General features: G+C 43.4%; 1 long non-coding RNA gene across 1 annotated transcript; it reads left to right on the top strand.

Annotated features, from left to right (window-relative positions):
• Nucleotides 1–151: 151 nt before the first annotated feature.
• On the top strand, nt 152–27,128 carry LOC129659217 (uncharacterized). Its single transcript, XR_008717896.1, has 5 exons — nt 152–263; nt 1,690–3,920; nt 9,667–9,785; nt 18,284–18,419; nt 26,678–27,128. It is a non-coding gene; the product is annotated as an uncharacterized LOC129659217 (long non-coding RNA).
• Nucleotides 27,129–27,568: the final 440 nt, after the last annotated feature.

The raw sequence follows: 27,568 nt of genomic DNA, 5'->3' as shown, positions 1-27,568 counted from the left end.
TCCATCTGCTGATCCTGAGGAATAGCTGTTGATTCTGGATCCCCAGGAAACTAAGCCTGGGAGCATCAAGAGAGGTTGGGTCCTCCTTTGAGGGTGGGTGTTGGGGGTGGGGGGTGGGACGTGTGGGTTAACTGCCATCAAGTACTCTTTCCTTCCCAGGTTGGGGTCTCCTGTAGGTCCCCATGAGACTGGGATTATAATGCCCATTTCACAGCCGAAGAAACAGGCTTACGGAGTTTCACCTCCTGAAGGTCACACAGCCAGTAAGTACATAGACGGGATCCACACTCAGTCCAAAGCCCATGCATACATCTCAGCCCTATGCTGCTGACACTGACGTGTGAGAGAGTTAACAATGGCAGTGAATGTGTGGACCACCATCACCACCAGTGGGAATCTAGTGACTTGAAACCCAGGGCTGGATGGGCAGTGAAAGGGTCCTTGTCCATCAAAGGATGGACACCTGGGGCATCGGGCTCCTGGGAGCATCATTGGTCATGAGCACAGGAAAGAAACCCCTTTCCGGGAGCTTTTTGGGTACCTGGTCATCACCCATTACTACTCCCAGGAGCTGTCTCTCCAGTGGGTGGGTGAGCAGCGCCTGGAGACCTGGAACCTGTGATAGCTGAGTCTTGACTGAAAGCAGTCGAGTTAGAATGAAAAGTCATGGTGGGTAGGAAGGAGTGCTTCTCAGCTGAGCTGACCTTTTTTGGTACTTTGCTGCTGCTGCTAAGTCACTTCAGTCGTGTCCAACTCTGTGCGATCCCATTGACGGCAGCCCACCAGGCTCCCCTGTCCCTGGGATTCTCCAGGCAAGAACACTGGAGTGGGTTGCCATTTCCTTCTCCAATGCATGAAAGTGAAAAGTGAAAGTGAAGTTGCTCAGTCATGCCCAGCTCTTAGCGACCCCATGGACTGCAGCCTACCAGGCTCCTCCGTCCATGGGATTTTCCAGGCAAGAGTACTGGAGTGGGTTGCCATTGCCTTCTCCTTTATCTGCAGTTAAAACTTCCACCTGCATTCACCATTCAGATGCTCCAAGTTCTTTTAGCCAGATTTTTGCACAAAACTGTGGAAAGAAAAGGGCTTCTTAGGTGAGAAGAGGGGAGAAAAATCCAGTTAAATGACTTTTGTGAAAGTCCCATGATTTGAGCCAGAGGCTGGGGAGCTGAATGGTAGTTCATACACTGAAGTTTGCTCAGTGTCTCTGTGTAGCCTTGGCTGGATGCACACTCGCACCCCAGACATAGAGTGGGGGTGCTTGTTTCCTGAGGACCCCAGAAGTGAAGGCATTGCTTGGTAGCCACAGGCCCAGGGTTTGAAGGCAGCAGACCTGGCTGCGGAGTCCCAGCTCTGCTATGTCCAAGCTGTGGCCCCTGCAGGTTCTGCTTATCTGGCTGAGTCCTGGGTTTCTTATCTATTAAGTGGGGATAAAACCCCTCAGGGCTGCAGAGAGTAAATAACATCTATAAAATTCTCAGCATGCTCTCTGACCACAGAGCTCAACTCCGGGGCTGGAGGGGGGCGGGTGGTGGTGGCGGTGGGGGAGCCATTACCCCTGACACATGGTGAGAACTCAACAAGCAGCAGCATTTAAAAATAATTCTTCTATTTTTTGTTGTCTTCATTTTTATTCCCTGAGTTTCTGTTATCCTCAACTGGAACAGATGCTTTGTGCTTTCCCAACAGTATGTTATCCTGGACTGTCCACTGGTCCAACCCAGCTCTCAAAAGTAAGGATCCCCACCCAATGGAGCCTGTCATTGATCATCCCGCCCCACATTCCATTGAGAAAGACCCAGAGGCTCTGGAAGCGTCCAAGACTGCACTTCACAACTCCCCCTGGTGGAGAAACTTGGTAGGACATGCAGTAAATCATCCAGAAACAGAACCTGTGCTTTTTTTCGGCTTGAGTTGACAGGATATGGCGGACTGTCTCCCAGGAGTAACAGCTGGACTCAGACGTGGAATCTTAAGTGGTATCGTCACTGGTCTAACGGTGGGCACATTTAGCCTTTGAAAGTCTCAGTTCCCAGCCAGGCTGTGGGATGATGGAGGCTTCCCCCAGCAGAGAGTGCCTCCCTAGGCTCCTCCCTGCCTGGGCCTGGGAGCCTTTAGCCCAGAGGCAGGATATTCATAAAACTTACAGAATTCAAAGCTCAAGTTTTCTAGAAGTGTTAAGATTAACTAATAATCAGATGGCTCATCTCTTCTCTCTCCCCCTGCACAGTAAGTATGAGAGAATTGAGTAGAGCTTAGAATCCAAAGGATACTTAAATTTACAAATTATGGATAGTTGTTGAAGCTGGGTGATAGGAACATAGGGATTCATGATGCTCTTCTACTTTTGTCTGTTTTAGACGTTTCGTAGTCACAATGAAATAAATACATACATAATAAAAGGCCCAAGCTTGCCCCAAAATGACAATGTTCAAGGTTTTATACTTTTTAAACAGAAAAACACTACATTTCCCTGTAGGCCAGGCATGCTAAAGTCCTCACAGCAGATGTGTAAACATGTAAAGGGAATTATAACTCTTTCTTCTTATGCCACTCCCTGAAGGGGCATTTTGCTAGGAAGGAGTCACTGAAAGTGATCAAGTGTTAATTCTGGAATGGTGAAATTAAAATATTCATATTTGGAGGTAAAATATAGGTATTTGGAACAAAGACAAGAAAGGGATATTTAAAAACTTTGGGCTGCTTTTCATTTGTCACACATGGTGCACCCATGAGATTTGGCTCTGGGGATGATCAGAGGAGAGGGAGGAAGACCCCTGACTTCCAGAATCACTCGGCCATGGTTCTGGTCTGTGCCTATCTCCAGCAGGGGCTGCAAGGGCCTGGTTACAGAATCCCCTGTATTCTCCATTCTCCCCTTGGTGAGCCTGGAAGAGGCAGAGGAGTTTCCTGAAGGAGCAGCCGGCAGGAATCTTGAATGCCAGGCCTTAGGAAGCTGGGAATCCTCATGCAGCAGCCAGACAAAGTGATTCATAACTGCCTCTTCCGTTTTATAAGAAAACCATAGGCCCTTTCATAAAACAGAACCCTGAGCCCCCAGACTCTGGGTGCTCCATGGGGAGGGCCAGTTCCTTCCAGCCCAGCTCTCTACCCAGTCTCCATGCTGTGGCCCCGACCTCAAGGCACTCACTGCTGGCATGCCCCCACCCACCGCACAGATGAGCTTTGGTACAGGCCTAAGTGGGCAAAGGGGCTTCCCTGGTGGCTCAGACGGTAAAGAATCTGCCTGCAGTGCAGGAGACCTGGGTTCGGTCCCTGGCTTGGGAAGATCCCCTGGAGAAGGGAACCCATGGCTACCCACTCCAGTATTCTGGCCTGGAGAATTCCATGGACAGAAGAGCCTCGTGGGCTACAGTCCGTGGGGTCACAAAGAGTCAGACACAATTGACCAACTTTCCCTAAGGGGGCAAAGAAACAAGCCAGGGAATCATGAACAAGCTTCCTCATCTTCAACTTGTGGGGGCAGATGGGAGACTCCCTGCCTAACCCCACCGGAGGCCAGCAGCTCCTGCCCCTTGGAAGGACCTTTGAGTAGGTCTGGACTCCCGGACAGAGTGGCAGCATGAGGTCTGCCCATCTGAGGCACCCTTTCCTGGATGATGGGCCCCCTGGGATGTCTGCATCCACAGAGAGCCCCGCCCACCACGGGAGAGCCCCGCCCACCACGGGGAGAGCCCCGCCCACCACAGGAGTGCCTGCTTAGCCTGATTGCTGCTGAAGCCAGGCAGGCTCAGAGGAGTGGAGGTGGGTAGCTTTGCTGAAACCAGGAAGAGGAGGTCTGGAGCAGAGCGGGCACTATCTGCCTCCTGAGTATCCCACGGCTGGCCAGGTGACTTACACAGCTAACCTGAGGACATTCTCCGAGGACTTGAGGCTGACTCCATCGCACCCATTAGTTGGTAAGTCACAAAGTTGGGATTCCTGACTCAGCTCTGAATGCAAAGGCCTTGTTTTTAAAGTTCTTTAGGGGGGTAGGCTCATACTTAAGAATAAACAAAATAACTTGTCAAGCAGAGATATAAAGTGCTGTGCGAATCCGAGGAAAAGGGTATGTTTTCACTTGGCGGCAAATCTGAGTAGTCTTCCTGGGAAAGTTTTCTGAGCTGGGGCTTTAATGGGCAAGACTGGTGCGGGCAGTGCAAGCAGGCAGAAGACAGTATTCTGGGCAGGGGCTACTGAGGACAAGGGTGTGGAGGAGGGAAGGGCTCCGTCCAGGTCACTCTAGCAAGTTTATGAAGGGTTGTGGGGAGAAGACTAAACAGAACCCAAGGCCAGAGTTAAGAGGCAGCAGGCCTGGGAGCTGGTAGGCTGCTCTGCAGGCCTTGTGCAGAGTAGAGGAAGAGGCTGCAGCGTTGGAGCACCGCAGAGCCTGGCAAGAAACGTGCCGGGCATCACACTGGTCCCTGAGCAAGGGATGAGGCTGGAGTGGAGCAGCAGTGGACATGGAGGGGCCAGGACAGTGGTCCCCCTCACCCCGAGGAGCAGGTCCCTGGAACATTTACAGGTCAAGCTAGAGGCCCAGCAAGGTGGAGGGGGGACAGCTCTGGGAGGTACTGAGAGCTCAGCTGTAGTGAATATTACAGGCCCAGAGTCCTGTTAAACCCACCTGGAACTTATTGTGACTCTGGCCAAGTTACTTGACCTGTAAGCATGTTTCCATAGCTGAAAAATGGAAATGTTCCTCCCTCCTTGTAATAAGAAATGAACTATTGGGTGTGTGTGGCAATCCCCTTCCTCATCACCAGCAATTTCTGTGGTGGCCAAGCCCTTCTGGGAGGTGCAAGTTTTGGGGGAGTTCTCAGACTGCTGCTCTGTGCCTAGACACAGCCCCCAGCCAAGCACGACGAGGCTCCTTTGTGTGAACAACACCATAAAGACGGACACAAGATCAGATGCTAGGGTCTGACCGAGAGCGGGGGTGCAGGGAGGCCTGACCACCACTGAGAAGCAGGCCACTGCCTAAAAGTGGAGGCAGGGGGACCTGCATTGGCGAGGAGTCTGCTGAGCATAAAACAGATCACTCATGGGGATGGGGGGATGACCCTCACTTTCAGGGTCAGACCACAGGACGCATGTTTCGCTTGGCACGTTGGATTCTGAGGCGCTTAATGGTGTCTGCTTAGAAGCCGAGCTCTCATCAATAGTCAGTGGTCAGAGATGGGCTGTCCTAAGCTGCTGTCTCTATCGTGGTGAATTATTTAATTAAATGATTCTTGTTGTGGGTGGGGAGCACTGGGGACTCAGGTTTTGCTGTGATAAGGAATGCAGTTGGCCTGGAACCTGTCAAGCAGATAAGGAGGCCTGTGGAAAACAAGTGGCCGTGACAAAGGCCGGGGGCATGGAGGAGGGGAGGAGGGAATAAGGCCACAGGCCCAGGCCCAGGAGCACTTTCTGTGGTCTCCTGCCCTCCGGAAGCTGCTCGGGAGGCCGAGTAGCCAAGGTTGACCTGGAGTTGCCGCAGCAGCAGAGACCAAGAAAAGCAGAGGGCAGAGGGCCGGGGTGGCCAGGCCCCCAGACACTTGCAGCCTGGAGCAGGGAGGACAAGCTTTGAGCTTCAAAGGCAGAGATAAGGTGTGGTCTGGGGCACCTTGGTGTCAGCATTCTTCTCTTCACCTCAGGGGTGGGGGCTGGAGGGGCAACACTGTCTTTTCTCAGATCTGGGTACCCAGGGGGCCAGGTCAGGGCTGGTAACACGGGAAAGGCAGGCCAGTGAGATCAGTGACATCCACAGGCTGAAGAGCAGCTGGAAAAGAGGGCGCTGCCTTGCCCCCCCAGAGCCTGGTCTTCTTGCACAGGTGGTTCCGGGGGCCTGGGCAGGAGGGAGACAGGAGAGAGACAGGCCCCAGAAGAGGTTTCCCACGTGCCGGCGTTTTCCTGCATCTGGGGGGTCAAACCGCACAGCCAGCCTGTAGTAGGCGCCTTTGGTTCTGGGGCGCCTGCTAGTGTGTGCTGAGCAACTGAGGTCCCATCAGTAGTCGGTGGTGGAAGATGGGCGCGCCTGAGTGCCCTGCTGCCTCCATCATGATGAGTTATTTAATTCAGTGATTTGTTGCTGGTGGGGAGCATTAAGGACTCAGGTTTTACTGTGATGGTGAATGAGGACAATTGGCTGGCACTGTGTGATTGCATCAGAACTGGCTGCTTCGGGCTGAACCCAAGTCTGCAAGCTGGAGGAGGGTGTCAGGCCTCCAGGCCCACTCTGCATCCTGGGATAGTGTCTTCACTCTGAGTTCAGAGATGTCCTGAGGGGCATTTTTATTTATTTATTTGGATTTCTATTCAAAAATTTTATATTTATAATTGATTTACAATGTTGTGTCAATTTCAGGTGTATAACAAAGTGATTCAATACATATATCTGTTCTTTTCAAATTCTTTTTCCATTTATTACAGAATAATGAGTAGCGTTCCCTGTGCTGTACTAGGTCCATGTTGATTTACTTATTTTATATATGTAGTGTGTACGTCAATCCCAAACTTCTAATTTAGCCCTTCACCCCCCAATACTTTTCCCCTTGGTAACCGTAAGTTTGTTTTCAAAGTCTGTGAGTCTGTTTCTGCTTTGTAAACAAGGTCATTTGCATGATATTTTTAGATTCCCATACAAGTGATGTCATGTGACATTTGTCCTGACACTTCATCTAGTATGATAGTCTCTAGGTCCATCCATGTTGCTGCAAGTGCCATTCTTTCTTTCTAATGGTTGAGTAATATTCCACTGTATATATACGTCTTTTTATCCATTCTTCTGTCAATGTAGGTTTTAGTTGCTTCCATGTCCTAGCTGTTTTATACAGCACTGCAATGAACATCACGGTGCATGTATCATTTTGAACCATGTTTTTCTCCAGAAACATCACCAGGAGTGGGACTGCTGGAGCATGTGGTAGATCTATTCTTTAGCTTTTCAAGGAACCTCCATACTGTTCTCCACAGTGGCTGGATCAATTAACATTTCCACCAACAGTGTATGCAGGTTCCACATCCTCTCCAGCATTTATTGTTTATAGCCTTTTTTTTAACTTATTTTATATTAGGGTATAGCAGATTAACTATGTTGTGATAGTTTCAGTAAAGGACTCAGCCGTACACGTATCCATTCTCCCCCAAGCTCCTCTCCCATGCAGGCTGCCACATAACATTGAGCAGAGTTCCATGTGCTATATAGTAGGTCCTTGCTTGTTTATAGACTTTTTGATGAGGGTCATTCTGACTGGTGTAGGGTGATATCTCATTGTAGTTTTGTATTTCTCTAATAATTAGCAATGTTGAGTATCTTTTCATGTGCCTTTGGCCATCTGTGTTCTTTGGAGGATTGGGTTATTTTTGATATTGAGCTTCATGAACTCGTTGTAAATTTTGGAGATTAACCCCTTGTCAGTTGCAAATATTTTCTCCCATTCTATGGGTTGTCTTTTTGCTTTATGGTTTTTCTTTGCTGTGCAAAAGCTTTTGGGTTTAAGTAGGTCCCATTTGTTTATTTTTGTTTTTACTTTCATTACTCTAGGAGACAGATTAAAAATTATATTCCTGCGATTTATGCCTAAGAATGTTCTGCCTATGGTTTCCTCTAGGAATTTTATAGTATCAGGTTGTACATTTAGGTCTTTAATCACATTGAAACCGTAAAGTAGGATTTTAAAGAGGCTGCTGAGATGGCTTTACCTCTCGGCCAAGGGGGCACCCTCACTGCTCCATGCTTCAAGGAATCCTGTGAATTTTCTAGGCTGTAGAAATGCCCCCATTTACTGACTTTAAAAGCCCAAGGACAGGGAGTCAGGAAGGGCCAGGATGAGGCCCCGCTGGCGGGCCACCTGTGGCCAGTGTTTCCTGCCCTCAGGTTCCATCCTGCTCCAGTGTTACCTCTGACTGAGATTTCAGACAAGGAGCGTTGCTTTCCTGGGCAGTGGGGATCCCGCATCAGTGCATTGAAGGGTCTCGCTAGGAGTGTGCTGGCCTGCAGCGCTGACCCCAAGCGTCCATGCTAGAATGCTGATTAGGTCCCGCTGTGGTCTGGGTGGGTCAGCGAAGGTGCCCAGAGACACACATTGAGAGACTTGAGGGGAATTTGTTTAAACAGAGTACGGAGAGGTATGGCTGAACCCACTATAAACACTACCCAAGACAGAGATGAGGTGACTGAAACATGAAGACATGCACGAGTGTATAAGAATCTTCGTGTGGCTTTCACTGCCTAGGTAAGGGATTCCTTCAGCAGGGGCAATAACTACCTGTGAAGCAGATCAACAAGGTGCTCAACACATGAAGGGTCAAAGGTGACGAACGGCAGGAGAGCCATTGTGACGGTGGCTGTTTTATTAAGAGTCTGGGTTCTTGGCTTGCTGTCCCAGTACAACTGGCAGAGAGGGTCTCTCATTACTTCAGTTACCAAACACAGGACCAGGTTTCAAAGATTTGTGTTGGGTAAATCCTTACTATGAATATTCAGAAACGTGAACGTGAAGTCGCTCAGTCATATCCGACTCTTTGCGACCCCATGGACTATATCCTACCAGGCTCCTCTGTCCATGGGATTTTCCAGGCAGTAGTACTGGAGTGGATTGCCATTTCCTTCTCCAAGGGATCTTCCCAACCCAAGAATCGAACCCGGGTCTCCCACATTGTAGACAGACGCCTTACCGTCTGAGCCACCGAGGAAGTCCAATATTCAGAAAACTGGTAAGCAACTGGTGCTCTAGGAATTTTTTTTTAACTTTTCTTCTGAATTTTTCTGAACATATTCTTCATCGTTTTTTTATCCAAGTCTTAAATTACCAGAGAAATTTTTAGAAGTCCTAATATTTTCATATGTAGCTCACAGAGGGGTTTATGGGCCTGCTTGCTGGCAAGCAGCAGTCAGACTGAGTGGTTTTGGTGCTGAGGTCAGCAGGGTGCAATGCATACCTGGGAGGATCGGATGCATCCACCTTCATAGGCAACTTCTGGCCTTAGTTCTCATCTGCAGCATACAGTTCTCAAAGCCTGAAATTATCCCTGACAAATCTCATCACACATCCAACCCCGAGACACCTCCAGTGTTTCCCAAAGGCCCTCAGGAATCCCAATTTATAGACCTGTTTACTTGGGGAGTGCAGTGAGAGATGGTTAGAACTTGCTGTGGTTCCCAGTATTTTAAAATAACCCAGATTACAAGGTCTGACAGCTGCATTGTCACTGGGTGTCTTGGGTTTGTGACATAAGACCTAAAGACCCACAGAGCTATTATATTAACATATCAAAACAAGATGAGAAATCACCAGTTCCTAGGCTCACCTGTGTGAAATCCAGAAACAAGGGGGACCCCAGGTTGTGGGTCGCTGTTAGCTGCTGAGCTGAGAAATCTCTTTGGCCAAGGCATCTGGTATCTTTTCTCTCTCATTTCTCTAAAAGCAAAATACTGGTTTTCCTGAGAAGTGTCTTAGGTAATTATGTTAGGAAGCTGTGGTAAGATAAAATACCATCTGAATCTCAAATTGCTCACATTTCAAACAGACATTAAAATGCTATTAAAGATATCTGTCAAGACTGTAAATAGTATATACTTTAGCATACAATAGACTCTGTATATTTATATACAGAGAGAGAGAGAGTGTGTGTGTGTGTGTGTGTGTATATATATTTATTTATATATATATTGCTTTTCAGTGCATCATCTCAGGGAATTTTATGACAAACTGGCCAGTGAGATTTAAATTGAAGGGAGGAAACAGATTTTGGAAGACCTGCAGGACACGTCAGTAACTCCTTCTCCAGAGCAATTTAAGGTGATATGTACATCTTTCCTGGAAAAGAAAACAGCACAGGACCTCTTTCCTGTGCTATGCTGTGCTAAGTCACTTCAGTTGTGTCAGACTCTGCGCAATCCTATGAGTTGTAGCCTATCAGGCTCCTCTGTCCATGGGATTCTCCTTTCAAGAGCAATGGAGTGGGTTGCCATTCCCTTCTCCAGGGGATCTTTCAGGCTTCAGACCCAGGGATCAAACCCATGTATCTTATGTCTCCTACATTGGCGGAGGGGGGCGGGGGGTGGGGTTCTTTTCCACTAGTGCCGCCTGGGAAGCCCAGAGGGCCTCTGTATGTGTGTGTTAGTAGCTCAGTCATGTCTGACTCTTTGCAACCCCGTGGACTGTAGCTCACCAGGCTCTTCTGTCCATGGAATTTCTCAGGCAAGAATACTGGAGTGAGTTGCCACTCCCTTCTCCAGGGGATCTTCCCAACCCAGGGATCAAACCCTGGTCTCCCACATTGCAGGTGGACTCTTTACCATCTGAGCCACCAGGGAAGTCCTAGAGGGCCTGACATAAAATACTGAAAAGGAAAAGAGCTAAAAGAGAGTGGGAACAAAGAGTTTGTGTTCCCTCTAGTGGACAGTTGTGGAGTGGCACCCAGAAATTCACTCAAGACCTCTTTGCTGTTGTTCAGTCACTAGGTCCTGTCTAACTCTTTGCCACCCCGTGGACTGCAGCATGCCAGGCTCATCTCTCCTTCACCATCTGCTGGAGTTTACTCAGATTCATGCCCATTGAGTCAGTGATGCTATCTAACTATCTTGTCCTCTGCTGCCCCCTTCTATTGCCTTCAGTCTTTCCTAGTATTAAGGTCATTTCCAAAGAATCGGCTATTTGCATCAGGTGGCCAAAGTATTGGAGCTTCAGCATCAGTCCTTTCAATGAATATTCCGGGTTGATTTCCTTCAGGATTGACTGGTTTGATCTCCTTGCTGTTCAAGAGACTCTCAAGAATCTTCTTCAGCAGCACCACAGTTCAAAAGCATCGATTCTTTGGTGCTGTCTTCTATATGGTCCAACTCTCACATTCCTACATGATCTTTATGGTCCAACTCTCACATCTGAACATGACTACTGGAAAAACAATAGCTTTGACTATATGGACTTTGTTGGTAAACTGATATCTCTGCTTTTGAATACACTGTCTAGGTTTGTCATAGCTTTCCTTCCAAGGAGGAAGCATTTTTTAATTTTGTGGCTGTCTGAAGTGACTTTCCAGAACCCAGAAAAGTAAAATCCGTCACCACTTCCACTTTTCCCCCTTCTATTTGCCATGAAGTGATGGGAACGGATGTCATGATCTTTGTTTTTTGAATGTTGAGTTTTAAGCCAGCTTTTTCACTCTCCTCTCTCACTTTCATCAAGAGGCTCTTTAGTTTCTATGTGCTTCCTGCCATAAGGGTGGTGTCATCTGCATGTCTGAGGTTGTTGATATTTCTCCAAGCAATCTGGATTGCAGCTTGTAATTCATCCAGCCCAGCATTTCCCATGATGTACTCTGCATATAAGTTAAATAAGCAGGGTGACAATATAAAACCTTGTCATATTCCTTTCCCAGTTTGGAACCAATCAGTTGTTCAATGTCCAGTTTCAACTGTTGCTTCTTGACCTGCATACAGCTTTCTCAGGAGACAAGTAAGGTGGTCCAGTACTCCCATCTATTTAAGAATTTTCCACAGTTTGTTGTGATCCACACAGTCACAGGCTTTAATGTGGTCAAAGAAGCAGAAGTAGATGTTTTCTGGAATTCCCTTCCTTTCTCCATGATCCAACAAATGTTGGCAATTTAATCTCTGGCTCCTCTGCCCTTTCTAAACCCAACTTGTACATCTGGAAGTTCTTGGTTCACACACTGCTGAAACCTAGCCTGAAGGATTTTGAGCATAACCTTGCTAGCTTGTGAAATGAGTGCAATTAATGTGGTAATTTGAAAATTCTTTGGCATCACCCTTCTTTGGGATTGAAATGAAAACTGACCTTTTCCAGTCCTGTGGCCACTGCTGAATTTTCCAAATTTGCTGACATGTTGAGTGCAACACTTTAACAGCATCATCTTTTAGTATTTAACACCAAAAACATTTTGTTTTGGGTTATAGCCGATTAACAATGTTGTAGTTTCAGGTGAACAGGAAAGGGACTCAGCCATACCCATACATATACACATATCCATTCATCCCCAAACCCTCCTCTAATACAGGCTGGCACATAACATTGAGCAGAATTTCATGTGTTATACAATAGATCTTTGTTCGTTATCCAAATTAAATATAGCAGTGTGTACATGACCTTCCCAAAGTCCCTAACTGTCCCTTCCCCCTGGCAACTATAAATTTGTTTTTTAAGTCTGTGAGTCTCTATTTTGTAAGTAAGTTCATTTGTATCATTTCTTTTTAGATTCCACATATAAGGGATGTCATATGATATTTCTCCTATGTCTGACTTACTTCATTCAGTATGACACTCTTGGTCCATCCATGTTGCTGCAAATGGCATTATTTCATCCTTTTTAATGGCTGAGTAATATTCCATTGTATATAGGTACCCTATCTTCTTTATTTGTTTCTCTGTCAATGGACATTTAGGTTGCTTCTAGGTCTAGGCTATTGTAAACAGTGCTGCAATGAACATTGGGGTGCATGTATCTTTTCAGGCCATGTTTTTCTCTGGATATATGCTCAGGAGTGGGATTGCAGGGTCACATGGTAGCTCCATTTTTAGATTTTTAAGGAACCTCCATACTGTTCTCCATAGTGACAGAACCAATTTACATTCCCACCAAGAGTGCAGGAGGGTTCCCTTCTCTCCACACCCTCTCCAACATTTGTTGTTTGTGGATTTTTTGATGATAGATATTCTGAACTGTGTGAGATGATAGTCTCATTGTAATTTTGATTTGCATTTCTGTAATAACAAATGATATTGAACATCTTTTCCTGTGTCTATTGGCCATCTTTATGTACTTTTTAGAGAAAAGTCTATTCAGGTCTTCTGCCTACTATTTGAGTTTGTTTTTGTTGGTACTAAGCATCATAAACTGTTTGTAAATTTGGGAATTCAATTCAGTCGCTCAGTTATGTCCGACTCTTTGCGACCCCATGAATTGCAGCACGCCAGGCCTCCCTGTCCATCACCAACTCCCGGAGTTCACTGAGACTCACGTCCATCGTGTAAGTGATGCCATCCAGCCATCTCATCCTCTGTCGTCCCCTTCTCCTCCTGCCCCCAATCCCTCCCAGCATCAGAGTCTTTTCCAGTGAGTCAACTCTTCGCATGAGGTGGCCAAAGTATTGGAGTTTCAGCTTTAGCATCATTCCTTCCAAAGAACACCCAGGACTGATCTCCTTCAGAATGCACTGGTTGGATCTCCTTGCAGTCCAAGGGACTCTCAAGAGTCTTCTCCAACACCACAGTTCAAAACCATCAATTCTTCGGCACTCAGTTTTCTTCACAGTCCAACTCTCACATCCATACATGACCACAGGAAAAACCATAGCCTTGATTAGACGGACCTTAGTTGGCAAAGTAATGTCTCTGCTTTTGAATATGCTATCTAGGTTGGTCATAACTTTCCTTCCAGGGAGTAAGCGTCTTTTAATTTCATGGCTGCAGTTGCCATCTGCAGTGATTTTGGTGCCCCCAAAAATAAAGTCTGACACTGTTTCCACTGTTTCCCCATCTATTTCCCATGAAGTGATGGGACCAGATGCCATGATCTTCGTTTTCTGAATGTTGAGCTTTAAGCCAACTTTTTCAATCTCCTCTTTCACTCTCATCAAGAGGCTTTTGAGTTCCTCTTCACTTTCTGCCATAAGGGTGGTGTCATCTGCATATCTCAGGTTATTGATATTTCTCCCAGCAATCTTGATTCCAGCGTGTGTTTCTTCCACCCCAGTGTTTCTCATGATGTACTCTGCATATAAGTTAAATAAACAGGGTGACAATATACAGCCTTGACATACTCCTTTTCCTATTTGGAACCAGTCTGTTGTTCCATGTCCAATTCTAACTGTTGCTTCCTGACCTGCATACAGGATTCTCAAGAGGCAGGTCAGATGGTCTGGTATTCCCATCTCTTTCAGAATTTTCCACAGTTTATTGTGATCCACACAGTCAAAGGCTTTGGCATAGTCAATAAAGCAGATATAGATGTTTTTCTGGAACTCTCTTGCTTTTTTGATGATCCAGCGGATGTTGGAAATTTGATCTCTGATTCCTCTGCCTTTTCTAAAACCAACTTGAACATCTGGAAGTTCATGGTTTGCGTATTGCTGAAGGCTGGCTTAGAGAATTTTGAGCATTACTTTACTAGCGTGTGAAGTGAAGTCACTCCGTCATGTCCGATTCTTTGCAACCCTATGGACTGTAGCCTACCATGCTCCTCCATCCATGGGTGTGGGTTGCCATTTCCTTCTCTAGGAGATCTTCCCAACCCAGGGATTGAACCTGGGTCTCCCATATTGCAGGCAGACACTTTACCATCTGAGCCACCAGGAAAACTCTAGCTTGTGAGATGAGTGCAATTGTGCGGTAGTTTGAACAGTCTTTGGCATTGCCTTTCTTTGGGATTGGAATGAAAACTGACCTTTTCCAGTCCTGTGGCCACTGCTGAGTTTTCCAAATTTGCTGGCATATTGAGTGCAGCACTTTCACAGCATCATCTTCCAGGATTTGAAATAGCTCAACTGGAAGTCCATCACCTCCACTAGCTTTGTTCATAGTGATGCTTCCTAAGGCCCACTTGACTTCACATTCCAGGATGTCTGGCTGTAGGTGAGTGAGCAGACCATCGTGATTATCTGGGTCATGAAGATCTTTTTTGTACAGTTCTTCTGTGTATTCTTGCCACCTCTTCTTAATATCTTCTGCTTCTGTTAGGTCCATACCATTTCTATCCTTTATCAAGCCCATCTTTGCATGAAATGTTCCCTTGGTATCTCTAATTTTCTTGAAGAGATCTCTAGTCTTTCCCATTCTGTTATTTTCCTCTATTTCTTTGCACTGATCACTGAGGAAGGCTTTCTTATCTCTTCTTGCTGTTCTTTGAAACTCTCCATTCAGATGCTTTTATTTTTCCTTTTCTCCTTTGCTTTTTGCTCCTTCTTTTCACAGCTATTTGTAAGGCCTCCCCAGACAGCCATTCTGCTTTTTTGCATTTCTTTTCCATGGGGATGGTCTTGATCCCTGTCTCCTGAACAGTGTCACAAACCTCAGTCCATAGTTCATCAGGCACTCTATCAGATTAGTCCCTTAAATCTATTCCTCACTTCCACTGTATAATCATAAGGGATTTGATTTAGGTCATACCTGAATGGTCTAGTGGTTTTCCCTACTTTCTTCAATTTAAGACTGAATTTGGCAATAAGGAGTTCATGATCTGAGCCACAGTCAGCTCCCAGTCTTGTTTTTGCTGACTATATGGAGCTTCTCCATCTTTGGCTGCAAAGAATAGAATCAATCTGATTTCAGTGTTGACCATCTGGTGATATCCATGTGTAGCATCTTCTCTTGTGTTGTTGGAAGAGGGTGTTTGCTATGACCAGTGTGTTCTCTTGGCAAAACTCTTGCCTTTGACCTGCTTCATTCTGTATTCCAAGGCCAAATTTGCCTGTTACCCCAGGTGTTTCTTGACTTCCTACTTTTGCATTCCAGGCCCCGATAATGAAAAGGGGAGAGGGCAATGGCAACCCGCTCCAGTACTCTTGCCTGAAAAATCCCATGGACAGAGGAGCCTGGTGGGCTGCAGTCCATGGGGTCTCTGAGAGTCGGACACGACTAAAGTGACTTAGCAGCAGCAGCAGCATAATGAAAAGGACATCTTTTTTTGGGTGTTAGTTCTAAAAGGTCTTGTATGTCTTCATAGAACCATTCAACTTCAGCTTCTTCAGCGTTACTGGTTGGGGCATAGACTTGGATTACTGTGATATTGAATGGTTTGTCTTGGAAACGAACAGAGATCATTCTGTCATTTTTGAGATTGCATCCAAGTACTGCATTTTGGACTCTTTTGTTGACTGGGATGGCTACTCCATTTCTTCTAAGGAATTCCTGCCCACATTAGTAGATATAATGGTCATATGAGTTAAATTCACCCATTCCAGTCCATTTTAGTTCGCTGATTCCTAGAATGTTGACGTTCACTCTTGCCATCTCCTGTTTGACCACTTCCAATTTGCCTTGATTCATGAAACTAACATTCCAGGTTCCTATGCAATATTGCTCTTTACAGCATTGGACCTTGCTTCTATCACCAGTCACACCCACAACTGGGTATTGTTTTTGCTTTGGCTCCATCCCTTCATTCTTTCTGGAGTTATTTCTCCCCTGATCTCCAGTAGCATATTGGGCACCTACTGACCTGGGGAGTTCCTCTTTCAGTATCCTATCATTTTGCCTTTTCATACTGTTCATCGGGTTCTCAAGGCAAGAATACTGAAGTGGTTTGCCATTCCCTTCTCCAGTGGACCACATTCTGTCAGATCTCTCCACCATGACCTGCCCGTCTTGGCTTAGTTTCATTGAGTTAGACCAGGCTGTGGTCCGTATGATTAGATTGACTAGTAAATTTGGGAGAGTAAACCCTTATTGGTCAGATAACTTGCAAATATTTTCTCCCAATCTGTGGGCTGTCTTTCCATTTTGTTTATTGTTTCCTTTGCTCTGCAAAAGCTTTTGAGTTTCAGTAGGTCCCATTTGTTTATGTTTGCTTTTATTTCCATTATTCTTGGAGATGGATCAAAAAAGATGTTGCTGTGATTTATGTCACACAGTATTCTGCCTATGTTTTCCTCTAGGAGTTTTATAGTGTCCAGTCTCACATTTAGATCTTTAATCCATTTTGAGGTTATTTTTGTTTATGGAGTTAAAGAATGATATGATTTCATTTTTTTTTTTTTACATGTGGCTGTCCAGTTTTCCCCACACCATTTGTTGAAGAAACTGTCTTTCCTGCATTGTGAAATCTTGTCTCTTTTGTTATAGATTAATTGACCATAGGTGCATGGGCTTATTTCTGGGTTTTCTACCCTGTTCCATGAATCTATATTTCTATTTTGTACCAATACCATACTGTTTTGATGACTATAGCTTTGTAGTATAGTCTGACGTCAAGGAGCCTGATTCCTCCAGCTCCATTTTTCTTTTTCAAGACTGCTTTGGCTATTCAGGGTCTTTTTTGTCTCCATACAAATTTTGAGATATTTTGTTCTCATTCTGTGAAAAATGCCATTGGTAATTTGATAGGGATTGTATAGAATCTGTAGATTGCCTTGGGCAGTATACTCATTTTGACAATATTGATTCTTCCAGTCCACAAACATGGTATATTTTCCCATCTGTTTATGTCTTTGATTTCTTTCATTAGCATCTTATATTTTTTGGTGTACAGGTCTTTTGTCTCCTTAGGTAGGTTTATTCCTGGGTATTGTATTCTTTTTGATGCAATGGAACTGCTTCTAGAACTTCTCTTTCTGATCTTTCATTGTTATTGTATATATATCCAACAGACTTCTGTGTATTAATTTTGTAACTTGCAATTTTACCAAATTCATTGGTGAGTTCTAGTAGTATTCTGGCATCATCTTTAGGATATTCTATGTATGGAACCATATCATCTGCAAACAGTGACAGTTTAGCTTCTTCTTTTCTGATTTGAATTCCCTTTACTTCTTTTTCTTCTCTGATTGCTGTAGGTAGGACTTCCAAAACTATGTTGAATAAAAGTGGTTGAGAGTGGACATCCTTTTCCTGTTCCTGATATTAGAGGGAATGCTTTCAGCTTTTCACCATTGAGTATGATGCCAGCTGTAGGTTTGTCATGCTGCTGCTAAGTCGCTTCAGTCGTGTCTGACTCGGTGTGACCCCATAGACAGCAGCCCATTAGGCTCCTTTGTCCCTGGGATTCTCCAGGCAAGAATACTGGAGTGGGTTGCCATTTCCTTTTCCAATGCATGAAAGTAAAAAGTAAAAGTGAAGTCGCTCAGTCGTGTCCGACTCTTAGCGACCCCATGGACTTTTCAGCCTACCAGGCTCCTCTGTCCATGGGATTTTCTAGGCAAGAGTACTGGAGTGGGGTGCCATTGCCTTCTCCATAGAAAGTCTTATTAGGTCTTCACAAAACCATTCAACTTCAGCTTCTTCAGCATCAGTGGTTGGGGAATAGATGTGGATTACTGCAATATTGAATGATTTGCCTTGGAAAGGAAGAGAGATCTGTCATTTTTGAGATTACACCCAAGTACTGCATTTCAGACTCTCTTGTTGATTATGAGGGCTACTCCATTTCTTCTAAGGGATTAGTGCCCATAGCAGTAGATTTAATGGTCATTTGAATTAAATTCTCACTTGTTCCTGTCCGATTTGCATTGATTCCTAAAATGTCGATATTCACTCTTGCCATCTCCTATTTGACCACTTCCAATTTACCTTGATTCATGGACCTAATATTCCAGGTTCCTATGCAATATTGTTCTTTACAGCATTGGACATTACTTTCACCACTGGTCCCATCCACAACTGGGCGTCATTCCTGCTTTGGCTCAGCCTCTTCATTCCTTCTGGAGCTATTTATCTGCTGTTCTCCAGTAGCATATTGGACACCTCCCGACCTGGCAGGTTTGTCTTTCAGTGTCATATCTTTTTGCCTTTCATACTGTTCATGGGATTCGCAAGGTGTACTACATTTCAGATGTGCTGCATAGCAATTTGACATTTGCATACATTATGAAATGGTCACCTCAGTAAGTTTAGTACATCTGTCCCCAAAGTTATTACAGTATTACCATTTTCCTTATGCTGCATATTATATCCCCATGGCTTATTTATAACTGGAGGTTTGTACCTCTTAATCCCCTCACTTATTTCACCGTCCCCCTCAATGTCCTCTCGTCTGGCACCACCCATTTCTTCTCTATATGAGTCTGTTTTCATTCTATTTTATTTGTTTTTGAGATTCTACATGTTGGTGAAATCATACAGTATATCTGTCTTTGTCTGTCTGACTTATTTCACTTAACATAATACCCTCTAGTTCCATCCATGTTGTTGTAAGTTGTAAGATTTCTTTTTTCAAGGCTGAGTAACATTCCATTCTGAGGCTTCCCTGGTGGCTCAGTGGTAATGAATCCACCTGCCAGTGCAGGAGCCACAGGTTCAATCCCTGGGTTGGGAAGATCCCCTGGAGAAGGAAATGGCAACCACTCCAGTATTCTTGCCTGGGAAGTCCCATGGACAGCAGAACCTGGCAGGCTACAGTCCATGGGTCGCGTAAGAGTTGGACAGGACTTAGGGACTAAACAACAACCACCTTTCATTGCATATGTTTACCACATTTCTTCCTCCACTCATTTATCGGTGGACACGTACATTGCTTCCATATCTTGGCTATTTTAAGTAACACAGCAATGAACATTGAGTACATGTATCTTTTCAAATTAGTGTTTTCATTTTCTTTGGGTAAATACCCAAAAGTGATGTTGCTGGATCATATGGCAGTTCTATTTCTAATTTTTTTGAGAACTCCATACTGTTTTCCATAGTGGACTCATCAATTTTCAGTCCCACTGACAATACACGAGGGTTCCTTTTTCTGTACATCTTTTGTACAGCTTGTTCTTTGTTGTCTTTTTCATAATAGCCATTCTGACAGGTGTGAGGTGTTATCTTATTGTGGTTTTGATTTCCATTTCCCTGATTACTGATGGCCACGTTGAACATTTTTTCATGTGTCTGTGGCCATCAGTATGTTGTCTTTGGGGGAAAAAAAAGTCTATTCCTCTATCCAGCTTTTTAATTGGGTTGTCTTTTTGTGTTAAGTTGTATGATTTCTTTGTATATTTTGGATATTAACTTATCAGATATATTGTTTGCAAATATCTTCTCCCAATTAGTAAGTTGCCTTTTTGTTTTATTGATAGTTTGCTGTGCAAAAGCTTTTTAGTTTGATGTAGTCTCATTTATTTTTGCTTTTGTTTCTATTGATGGAGACAGATTCAAAAAAATTATTGGTAAGACAGTTGTCAAAGAGCCTACTGCCTATGTTTTCTACAAGTAGTTTTATGGTTTCAGGTCTTACATATAATTCTTTAATCTATTTTGAGTTTTTTTAAGATAGTGTGAGTAGTCCAGTTTCATTCTTTTGCATGCAGATGTCCAGTTTTCCCAACACCATTTATTGAAGAGGCTTTTCCCCATTGTATATGCTTGCCTCCTTTGTCACAGATCAGTTGGTCATGTAACCTCGTGTTTGTTTCTGAGCTCCATTGATCTGTGTTTTTTCTGCCAGAACCATGCTGTTACGATAGCTATCATAACCATGCTGTCACTATAGCTTTGTAGTATAACTGGAAATCAGGGAGCGTGATGTTTCTAGTTTTGCTCTTGTTTCTCAAGATTGTTTTATTATTTGGGGTCTTTGTGTTTCCATACAAATTTTAGAATTACTTGATCTAGTTCTGTGAAAAATGTCATTGGTGTTCTGATAAGGATTACACTGAATCTGTTAATTGACTTGGGTAGTATAATCATTTTAACAATAGTAATTCTTCTAACCCATTTGTCATCTTCAGTTTCTTTCATCAGTGTCTTATAGTTTTCCAATAGTTTTCTAAGTCTTTTACCTCGATTTATTTCTAGAAGTCGTGTTCTATTTTTAATGCAATTATAAATAGGATTGTTTCCTTAATTTCTCTTTCTGATCTTTTGTGGTTAGTGTATAGAAATGCAAGGGACTTGTTCATTTTTTTATCCTGCAACCTTACCAAATTCATTGATCAACTCAAGTAGTTTTCTGGTAGCATCTTTGGGATTTTTTATGTATAGTATGTCATCTGCAAACAGTGACAGTTTCCCTTCCTTTCCAATTTGGATTCCTTTTATTTTTTTTCTTTTCTGATTGCTGTGGCTAGGACTTCCAAAATTGTTGGGAAAAAAAAAAAAAAAAAACCATTAGAGTGGACATCCTTGTCTTGTTTCTGATCTTAGAGGAAATGCTTTCAGCTTTTCACCATTGAGTATGATGTTAACTGTGGGTTTGTCATATATGGCCTTTATCATATTGAGGTAGATTCCCTCTATGCCCCCTCTCTGGAGAGATTTTGTCATAAATGGGTATTGAATTTTGTCAAAAAGCATTTTCTGCCTCTATTTGGTTTTTACTCAAAGTGGTATATCACACTGATTGATACAGATATTGAAAAATTCTTGCATCCCTGAGATAAATCCCAGGTGATCATGTTGTATGATCCTTTCAATGTATTGTTGGATTCAATCTCTTAATATTTTGTCAAGGATTTTTGCATCTGTGTTCATCAGTGATATTGGTTTTTTTTTTTCTCCTATCTTTTTCTGGTTTTGGTAGCAGCGTGATGGTGGCTCTGGAATGAGTTTGGGAGTATTCTTTCATCTGCAATTTTTTAGAACAGTTTCAGAAGGATAGGTGTTAACACTTCTCTAAATGTTTGATAGAATTCACCTGTGAGGCCATCTGGTCCTGGACATTTGTTTGTTGAAAATTTTTAAATCAGTTTCAGTTTTAGTACTTGGAATGATCTGTTCATATATTCTATTTCTAGTTCAGTCTTAAAATATTTTACTTTTCTAAGAATTTGTCCATTTCTTCTAGTTGCCCATTTTATTGGCATACAGTAGTCTCTTATGATCCTTTATACTTCTATAGTGTCCAGTGTAACTTCTTTTTCATTTCAAATTTGATTGATTTGAGCCCTCTCTTTTTGCTTGATTAGTCTGATTAAAAGTTTTATCAATTTTTTCAGAAAGTCAGCTCTATGTTTCATTCATCTTTTCTGTTTTCTTCATCTCTATTTATTTCTGCTCTGATATTTATGATTTCTTTCCTTCTAACTTTGGGTTTTTTTCCTTCTTTCTCTAGTTGCTTTAGGTGTAAGTTGTTTTAGATTTTTGTTTCATGAGTTAAGACTGTATTGCTATAAACTTACTTCTTAAAAGTGCTTTTGCTGCATCCCATAGCTTTTGGATTGTTGTAGCTTTCATTTGTCTCTAGGTATTTTTTTTTTATTTCATCTTTTGATTTCTAATCTCATAGTGTTGTGGTCAGAAAAGATGCTTGATATGACTTTAGTTTTCTTAAATTTACCAAAGCTTGCTTTTTGGCTCCTAGCATGTGATCTGTCCTAGAGAATGCTCATGTACAATGGCAAAGAATGTATATTCTGCTGCTTTCAGATGGAATGTTCTATAAATAACAATTACACTCATCTGGTCTCGACTCATTTAAGGCCTTTGTTTCCATATGGATTTTCTGTCTAGATGATCTGTCCATTGATGTTAGTGGGGTGTTAGAAGTTCCTCACTATTTTGTGTAACTGTTGATTTTTTCCTTTTATGACTATTATCATTTCCCTTATGTACGGAGGAGGTGCTCCTGTGTTGCCTGCATATATATTTACAATTGTTAAATCTTCTCCTTGGATTGACTCCTTGATATGTGTGTCCTTCTTTGTCTAAGTCTTTAAAGTCTATTTTGCCTGATATGAATATTGCTACTCCAGATCTTCTGATTTTCATTTGAATAACTTTACCCATCCCTTTACTTTTATCTGTTTTCCTAGATCTGAAGTGCGTTTATTATAGACAGCATATATACAAGTCTTGTTTATGTATCCATTCAGCCAGTCTATGTCTTTTGGTTGGAACATTTAATCTGTTTACATTTAAGGTAATTATTGATATGTATGCTTTAACTGCAATTTAAAAAATTGTCTTGGATTTGTTCTTGAAGGTCTTTTTTTCTTCCCTTCCTCTCTTGTTCTCATGTAGTTTGATGACTATTTTTAGTGTTCTGTTTGGACTGCTTTTTCTTTTGTGTATCTATTGTTGATTTTTGGCTTGTGGTTACCATAAGGTTTTTCTATAACAATCTCTCTCTCTATGTGTGTGTGTGTACGCATCTCTTGTTCTCTCTGTATATACATATATATACACACAGACACAAGATTTTTTTTAAGTTGCTAGTCTTTTAATTCCAAATGCATTTCCAATATCCTACATTTTTCTCATGATTGCTGGTTTTGATACCATATTTGTGTGTGGACAAATATGTATGTTTGCCTTTATAAGTGAGCTTTCCCGTCCATAATTTTCCTCTTTCTGGTTGTGGCCTTTTCTGCCTAGAGAAGTTCTTTTAGCATGTGTTGTAAAGCTGGTTTGGTGGTGCTGAATTCTCTTAATTTTTGTTTGTTTGTAGAGCTTTTGATTTCTCTATCTGAACTAGAGCCTTGCTGAGTATCCTTGTAGGTTTTTCCCTTTCATGACTTTAAATATATCCTGCCATTCCCTTCTCACGTGCAGAGTTTCTGCTGAAAAATCAGATGATACCCATATGAGGATTCCCTTGTATATTTTTGTTGCTTTCCCTCCTTGTTGCTTTTAATATTTTCTCTTTGCCATTTTCAATCAATTTTTGTCAGTTTGATTAATATGTTCCTGCTTGGATTTATCCTGTATGGGACTCTCTTCACTTCCTGGATTTTGAGTATTTTCTTTCCAATTTTAGGGACGTTTTCAGCTATTCTCTCTCCAAATATTTTCTCAGGCCCTTTCTGTTTTCTCTTTCTGGGCCCCTTATAATGCAAATATTGGTGTTTAATGTTGTCCCAGGGTATCTTTTCATTCTTTGTTTTATTCTATTCCATAGCTTTGATTTCCATCAATGTTTTAAAGCTCACTTAGTCACTCTTTGCCTCATTTATTCTACTGTTGACTCCTTCTAGTTAGTGTATTTTTCATTTCAGTTATTGTATTGTTCATCTCTATTCTTTAACTCTCTGGCTCTTTGTTAACCATTTCCTGTATCTTCTCAGCCTGTGCTATAATAATTCTTTTTCTGAGATCTTGAATCATCTTTACTATCATTACTCCAGATTCTTATTCAGGCAGATTTCCTATCTCTACTTCACTTAGTTTTGGGGGGAATTTTATCTTGTTTTTTCATCTGGACCATATTGCATTGCTGCCTCATTTTGTCTAACTCCATTTCTCAGGCTGCCGTTTTGTAGTTCCTCTTGCTTTTGCTGTCTGCCCCCTCGTGGGTGAGGCTGTTCCATGTCTCATGCAGGCTTTGATGGGAGGGACTGGTGCCTGTTCCTGGTGGGTGAAGCCAAGTCATGTACCTCTGGTGGGCAGGGATGTGTTTGGAGGTGACTGTGGGCTCAGAACTTCAGGCGACCTGTGGTAGGTGGTGCTGAGTTCCCACCCTGTCGGTGGTTTGGCCTGGGGCATTCTGGCACTGGAGCCTAAACGCTGTTGTGTGGGGCCAGGTCTCGGTGCCAAAACAGCAACCTCTAGGAGAGCAGACACGATACGCCCTGGGCCTCTACCACCAGTGTCCTTCCCCCTACAGTGAGCTACAGCTGACTCCTACCTCCCCAGGAAGACACCCCCGAGGCCGTCAGGTAAACTCTGTTCCAGGTGCCCAGTGGAGTCACTGCTTTGCCCTGGTTCCCAGTGCTCATGAAACCTTGTGTGCACCCTCCAAGAGTGGAGTCTCTGTTCCCCTAGTCCTGTGGAATTCCTGCTCTCAAGCCCCACTTGCCTTCAAAAGCCAAATGCTCCTCTTCCCAATGTCAGACCCCCAGGCTGGGGAGCCTGACATGGGACTCAGAACTCTCAACCGTGTGGGAGAGAGCCCCTGGCAGGAATGGGATTTGATTATATCACGAAATTGCCCCTCCTACCATCTCACTGTGGCTTTTTTGTCTTCAGAAGTAGAATATCTTTTTTGGTAGGTTCCAGTCTCTCTTTCTGATGGTTATTCACCAGTTAGTTGCAACTTTGGTGTTTTTGTGAGAGAAGGTGAGCTCCTTTTATTCTGGCATCTTGTTTCCTCCTCTAAGAAGATTTTAAAATGTCCAGTCTATTTTTATTTTTTGACTTTGATTCAAAGGTATGTAATTAAGTGGAAAGAGAACACATGCAGAATTATTTATATGATAGTAATCTCTCTGTAAAAAACGATGAACAATGAAAAGTATTATATATGTGTGTATGTGTGCACACGTGTTAGTTGTTCAGTCGTGTCTGACTCTTTGTGACCTATGGACTATAACCTGCCAGGCTGTTCATGGGACTCTCCAGGCAAAAATTCTGGAGTGAGTTGCCATTTCCTTCATATATATATATATATATATATATATATATATATCTCAGATCAGTCGCTCAGTTGTGTCTGACTCTGCGACCCCATGAATCGCAGCACGCCAGGCCTCCCTGTCCATCACCAACTCCCCGAGTTCACTCAGACTCACGTCCATCGAGTCAGTGATGCCATCCAGCCATCTCATCCTCTGTCATCCCCTTCTCCTGCCCCCAAGCCCTCCCAGCATCAGAGTCTTTTCCAATGAGTCAATTCTTCCCATGAGGTAGCCAAACTACTGGAGTTTCAGCTTTAGTATCAGTCCTTCCAAAGAAATCCCAGGGCTGATCTCCTTCAGAATGGACTGGTTGGATCTCCTTGCAGTCCAAGGGACTCTCAAGAGTCTTCTCTAACACCACAGTTCAAAAGCATCAATTCTTCGGCGCTCAGCCTTCTTCACAGTCCAACTCTCACATCCATACATGACCACAGGAAAAACCATATCCTTGACTAGACGAACCTTTGTTGGCAAAGTAATGTCTCTGCTTTTGAATATGCTATCTAGGTTGGTCATAACTTTCCTTCCAAGGAGTAAGAGTCTTTTAATTTCATGGCTGCAGTCACCATCTGCAGTGATTTTGGAGCCCAGAAAAATAAAGTCATCCACTGTTTCCCCATCTATTTCCCAGGAAGTGATGGGACTGGATGCCATGATCTTCGTTTTCTGAATGTTGAGCTTTAAGCCAACTTTTTCACTCTTCACTTTCACCTTCATCAAGAGGCTTTTTAGTTCCTCTTCACTTTCTGCCATAAGGGTGGAGTCATATTTTATGTTTGTGTATATAAGAAGTGGTAAGTTTTATAAGAAACTGAAAATAGTTATCTTTGGTGGGGGAGAACTGCAGCAATGGGAGTCACAGGTGGAAGGGACACTATCATTTCATTTTCTAATATGAAATTTTAAATTTCAAAATGCAGTTATTAAACCTAGAATTCGGTTCACATCCATGCTGAGTAAAGCAATAAATATGGACTCAAAAATGCAAGAAAATTTTAAAGACAGTATGTGCATATAGTAAAGTCAAACAGAAATAGTGTGGAGTAAAAATGAGTCTCTTACTTCTGACTTCTAGTCCTTCAACGTCACCAGTGTCTTGTATAGCTTACCAGAGATGAGCTGTGGCTATACAAGTGTGTGTACATGTACATACACATACCGTCCCTTTTTAAAAATCAAATATGAATTGACTTAAACACTGTTCTGAAATATGCTTTTTTACTTAATAAACTATGGAGATTGTTCTACAATGATGTACAATCTACATCAATACATACAGGTATACTTTATTTTTAAATAGGCTGTGTAGTTTTTAAATAGGCTGTATAGTTTTAACATATAAGTATTCTATATGTTTGCACAAAGATACATTACATATATTATTTTTGCACATGTATATACAATGTATTTGTGATGAATAAGTGTATGATAGTATGTGTGTATTTATTGTGGAATTGTTGTGTTAAGGATATACATGTTCTTAACATTTTTATGTATTGTCTAATAGAGCTCTAGAATCAACTTATCAAAAAATATCCTTTTGAGATTGTGCTTGTATGTCTTCTCTTGATTCTGCAATGCAGAAGGCTAGATGCTGACAACTCCCTTCTGCTTTCCCAGGACTGGGGCTAAAGCTCATGTTTGTGGTCTTTCTCTGGCCTACAGATTCAGGCTGGCATTTCTTTTTTTTTTCATGTTCACTAGCAGTCTGCTTGCTCTCAGGAGTGCAGGCACAGAGCCGGCAATAGGATGGCGTGTGTGTGTGAGCACTGGAGCACTGCTGGTCCCCATGGGCCAGTCGGGGAGATCCACGGGTAAGGTGTCCCCTGTGGGCTAGCTTCTCGATGGGACCGTGAGTTAGGACTCACGCATGTGCTTGCATGTGTGCTGTTGTGTCTGACTCTTTGCTACCCCATGGACTGCAGCCCGCCAGGCTCCTCTGTCCATGGAATTTTCCAGGCAAGAACACTGGGGTGGGTTGCCATTTCCTACCCCAGGGGATCTTCCTGGCCCAGGGATTGAACCCACAACTCCTGCACTGGCAGGCGGGTTCTTTACCACTGTGCCACCTGGGAGGCCCCAGGAAAACCCTTGGAGGGCTTTAAAGGGTCACAGAGCCTCTCTGCTGTTCTCAAACCAACTTTTCACCTCACTGCTATGCAGCTCATGAGTCTGTCATCTGGAGGAGGCAGGAGAGAAATGGATCCTTTTGGCAGCTTCCCACGCAGCTGGAGAAGCTGGGAACAAACTCACGCACATTTTCCCATCCAGGAGAAACCACCAGCTGAGGAGGTCTCTCTTGGCCCTGAGCTGTGCCACCTTGGGGGAAGGGTAACGAGGGTAAAATCAAACTCTTCCTCTTAAACCTAAGCTCACCTACTGCTCCAGAAGTGTGCTGAAAATGCTCCACTGGAAACAGACTTGCACAGAGGCGCTCTTGTCTGTGGGTGACTGTCTAAGACAGTACTGTTCGGGGGTTTCCACACGGCAGCCGGTTCACAGCCACTGCAGGGTCCAAGCCAGGACCTAGGTCTGCATGCCTATTAGCCAATGCATGGGCAGGAGAGATTCCTGCCAGGTAGCCTGGCGTGTGGT

This window comes from Bubalus kerabau, chromosome 8 (genome assembly GCF_029407905.1).
Source record: "Bubalus kerabau isolate K-KA32 ecotype Philippines breed swamp buffalo chromosome 8, PCC_UOA_SB_1v2, whole genome shotgun sequence".
Lineage (NCBI taxonomy): Eukaryota > Metazoa > Chordata > Mammalia > Artiodactyla > Bovidae > Bubalus > Bubalus kerabau.
The sequence above is the reverse complement of the archived record's forward strand: the minus strand, read 5'-3'. Positions and strand labels throughout refer to the sequence as shown.